This window comes from Ovis canadensis, chromosome 14, assembly GCF_042477335.2.
Source record: "Ovis canadensis isolate MfBH-ARS-UI-01 breed Bighorn chromosome 14, ARS-UI_OviCan_v2, whole genome shotgun sequence".
NCBI classification, from domain to species: Eukaryota; Metazoa; Chordata; class Mammalia; order Artiodactyla; family Bovidae; genus Ovis; species Ovis canadensis.
In genome coordinates, this window is record NC_091258.1 from 61,792,562 (window position 1) to 61,797,412 (window position 4,851).

Below are 4,851 nucleotides of genomic sequence, written 5' to 3' on the forward strand. Positions count from 1 at the left end.
ATAAAGCTTCCTTGTGTAGACTAATTATTAACTCCATTTCCAGCCTCCCTCCCCTGAAGGACAAGGGGTAAGGATGCCTCATCTCCCCAGCACCACTGACGCAGTAGCAAATACTTCTGTCTCCAACCCTGGTAACAACCCTGGCCTTGTTACCTCCCCTCAGACACCCAGCCAATCATCCCTGACTTCATTTCTACATCACTGGGCCAGTTTCCCACCCTTGACAAAGCAATCCCCTGGAAAATGTCACTTATTTAATCTCAGACCAGCATCTGAGTGGGACATGCTGGTGAGATTTTAGGCGGACACAAAATGAACCTTTGTGATCTAACTAGATCCATACTGTCTTTGACAAAATATTCACTAATACTGACTTTCCCTTCAGAGTAGTGGTATAAAGTTACCTTTCCCAGAGGGCGCAATGGTGAAGAATCTGCCTGCCAATGCTGGAGATGCACCAGGTTCGATCCCTGAGTCAGAAAGATTCCCTGGAGGAGGGAATGGCAACCCACTCGAGTATGCTTGCCAGGAAAATCCCATGGACAGTGGAGCCTGGCGGGCTACAGTCCATGCGGTTTCAGAGTCAGACACGACTGAGGGACTGAGCATGTATGCCTGCTAAGTAAATAATAGTTCAAGTAGTCCTTGAATATGGCTAAAAATCTCAAGTGGTACTTGAGCCACTGAGATTTGGGAAATTTGACCTTAGAGAAACCCAGCACTGCTTCCCCCTGCCAGGTGACGGCCCTAGTTTGTATGGTTTTTGCTTGAGATTCACCCTTCTTTCTTGGGTCTTCCCTTCATATGCAGGGTTATCCAGCACCAAGGTGAAGGTTGATGGTTATCACTAAGCAGTCATATCTCTGTTACGAGGAGATCATATTGACAGTGATTCAGAGTCAGCTGAGACCTGTAGGAAAGCTCTACTTAAGTGGCACAGGCAATGGTCACACTCCTGTTTCTTAATGCCCCTGCTTGGGTGGGGACAGGGCTGTGGACTGTTGGACTAAGCTTTTGAAAGAGAAAGACCTGGGTTCAAGTCCAGGCTTCACCGCATACTAGCCACGGGACGTGGACAAGCTACCTAATCTCTCTGACTTTTGTTTCCTCATCTGTAAAATGATTAAGAATGAAAACTATTTCCTGTACTACAAGAACTAAATGAGATAAGGAATACAAAATGCTTCAAGTATTCAAAACAAGGAAGACAAATGCAATGACCCCATGAAGAAGTCATCAGACAAATCCAGAATGTGGGACATTGTAAAGTACAACCACTGGGTTGCTTCAAAATGACAGTATCATAGCAACTTGCCTGGTGGTCCAATACCTAGGACTCTGCACTCCCAATGCAGAGGGCCCTGGTTCGATCCCTGGTCAGGCAACTAGATTCCACATGCCACAGCTAAAGATCCTGAATGCCGCAATGAAGACGGAAGATTTCAGTGCTACAACTAAGATCTGGCACAGCCAAATATATGCTTCTTTTAAAAAGTCAATATCATAGAAGAGAAGAGTACATATACCTGGGAAACTGAAAGGGCCAATCAGACGCCAGGTGTGAGTCTCTTTATTTGTTTATTAGTCTGCATCAGGTCGTAGTTGCAGCATGCAGGATCTTTCCTTTCTGTGCGTGGCTTCTCTCTCGTCTTGCACATGGCTTAGGTGCCCCTCCACACGTGGGATCTTAGTTCCAGGACCACAGAGTAAACCCATGTCAGAAAGGAGGATTCTTAACCACTGGACCACCGGGGAAGTCACCCATGTGTGGTCTTGATTCACCCCAGATTTGAAGAAATGAAAAAGAAAGGAGAAGAAGGGAAGGAAGGAAAGGAGGGAGGGAGGGAGGGAGAAAGGGTAGAGGAGAGAGAAAACATAACTTTGAGATTAGTAGGGAAATCTGAGATGGGCCAGATAGAAAGTACTGTGGATTTAGGTGGGGTAATGGTAGTGAGGTTGAGCAGGAGAAGGACATGATTGTTAAAATTGTTAAAAGGTGGACTTCCCTGGTGGTCCAGTGGTTAAGAATCTTCCTGCCAGTGCAGGGGACATGGGTTCGATCCCTGGTCCGGGAAGATTCCACATGCCGTGGAGCAACTAAGCCCGTGAGCCATGACTGCTGAGACTGTGAGCCCTAGAGCCCGTGCTCCACAGCAAGAGAAGCCACCGGATGAGGAGTCCGAGCACTGCCAACAGAGATAGACCCCGCTCGCTGCAGCTAGAGGAAGCCCTCACATAGCAACGAAGACCCAGTACAGCCAAAAATAATTTTTTTAAAAAATTGCTAAACAATACAGGCCCAAGAGGCACTAGTGGTAAAGAACCCACCTGCCAATGCAGGAGACATAAGAGATGTGGGTTCAATTCCTGGGTTGGAAAGATCCTCTGGAGGAGGGCATGGCAACCTAGTTTTTATGGCTGGAGAATCCCACGGACAGAGGAGACTGGTGGGCTATGGTCCATAGGGTCGCACAGAGTCGGACATGACTGAAGCAACTTAGCATATAGGCTTAAGTATTTAAGATTGTTAAAAAACAAAACAAAATTCAGCTGAGCAAATTTAAAAATCAAATTGGTTTTATTCATCAATTTGTGAATCGCGCAGCATCCTATCTGGCAAATAGAAAGGAGTTCTAAAGAGCTGAACAAAATGGGAGGCTTTTAAAGGCAGAAGTGGGCAGGGACAGGAAAGAGAGATTACCTCGTCATTCTTTGAGGTATGGAAGGGGCTATCAGGTGGATTACCTCACCAGTGCTGACCAGGAGATTCCAGATTGACCAGTTACGACTGCATTTCTGGAGGAGATGAAAACTGCAATTAAGTTAGTGATTAAGTCTTGGTTTGTTGACGTGGGGCTTAGCACAAGTGACTCCATTTGAGGCCTGTTACTTCCTATTTAAAACCAGGATGAATAGTCATTATGTCCGCAACTCACTCTTAAATGGTTCAGAAAAAAAATCCAGACAAAGCAAATATGGAAAATTATTAGCAATCATTAAATCTGGACAGAGGTAATAAATATTAGTTTATTGTACTATTCTCTCCACTTTTCTTTACATACCCCTTAGGACTGGGGCAGTGTAGTATTCCCTGGTGGCTCAGAGGATAAAGCGTCTGCCTGCAATGCAGGAGACCTGGGTTTGATCCCTGGGTTAGGAAGATCCCCTGGAGAAGGAAATGGCAACCCACTCCAGTAGGGTTGGGGAGAGCTGTGATTGGGAGGGTCATGAAGAGGAGGTCTTGAGGGTGAGGCAATATTCTGTTTCTTGACATGATTGATATTTGCATTATAATAATTCATTTATGTTGTATATATTTGTATTTAATTGTATGCATGCTGTGGTTGTGTGTGTGTATTTGTGTTGATATACGTGTTTCTTTTCCTTTTTCTGTAGAGCTTGAATGAAGGCGCAAACCTACAGGAAGCCCTGGAGGCTGTCTTAAGACAACAAGACATCTGGCTGAGAGATGGATGCCAACATACTGAAGAAGAGAAGAGAAAAATGGTCTGAGATGCTTCCTGATGCCATTGATGAAACTGCACTAACTCAGGTGTGGCCCTGCCACCACCCCTGTGGTTATAAGGGAGAGTAAATGTTCTTATCTTCAAAGTCTCTTGAAATCAGGGAGCGGGGGCGGGAAGGACACACTGGGAGACTGGGATTGACGTGTACACACTACTGTATGTAGAGTAGATAGCTAATGGGGACCTGCTGTTATAGCACAGGGAACTCTGCTTGGTACTCAGTGATGGTCTCTATGAGAGGGGAATCTGAGAAAGGGTGTATGTATGTGTGTATACGGCTGGTTCACTCTGCTGTGTACCTGAAACCAACACAACATTGTGAATCAATTATACTGCAATAATTTTTTTTTGAATTCTGGAACAAATGACTACCAAAAATGTCTCTTGGAATCATTTTCTTTTCTGTATCCCAAAGCATCTCAGGTATTATGTTGGGGGTCGCTCAGACCATCCTTGAGTTTGGTGATTCACTGGAAGGACTCATAGGACTCAGAAGTGATAATATTCACAGTTTTTTTCATCCTATTTTAATTTCTTTATTTTTCTTGAAATGCAGTAGACATACAATATTACATTAGTTTCAGGAATACTCTTGGAGAAGGCGATGGCACCCCACTCCAGTACTCTTGCCTGGAAAATCCCACGGACAGAGGAGCCTGGTGGGCTGCAGTCCATGGGGTCATGAAGAGTCAGACACAACTTAGCAACTTCACTTTCACTTCTCACTTTCATGCATTGGAGAAGGAAATGGCAACCCACTCCAGTGTTCTTGCCTGGAGAATCCCAGGCATTGGGCAGCCTGGTGGGCTGCCGTCTATGGGGTTGCACAGAGTAGGACACGACTGAAGCAACTTAGCAACAGCAGCAGGCATACTCTATGGTGCTTTGACATTTGAATACATTCTGAAATAATGATCACAGTAAGTCTAGAACCATCTGTCCCCATACAAAGTTATTCCACATTATTGGCCATAGTCCTTATGCCGTGTAGTACTCAGGGTTATAGTTCATTACAGTGAAAGGATGTGAAGCCAAGGTGCATGAGAAGAAATCCAGAGGAACCTGGGTGCAAGATTCCAAGCGTCCTCTCCCAGTGAGGTCACACAGGATGCATGGAGTCCCACCTGTGATATGTGGCAACGCGTGTGCAGTGTTGTGTACCTGGGATGCTCACTTGAGCCTGGGACTCCAGGGTTTTTACTGGGGGAGTGGGAGGCATGTAGACACACATGCTCTAATGACTGGCCATAGTTATTGAAGCCCTAGAAGGAAAGCAGCTGTTAAACCACAAATTCCATCACTTGAACAAACTAGATAAACTGTA

The 4,851-nt window shown here is 45.3% G+C and overlaps 1 non-coding gene across 1 annotated transcript; it reads left to right on the top strand.

The window, feature by feature from the left end:
• The first annotated feature begins 1,312 nt into the window (after positions 1-1,312).
• TRNAG-CCC (transfer RNA glycine (anticodon CCC)) lies at positions 1,313-1,385 on the top strand. The gene has a single exon. It is a non-coding gene; the product is annotated as a tRNA-Gly (tRNA).
• The last annotated feature ends 3,466 nt before the right edge of the window (positions 1,386-4,851 follow it).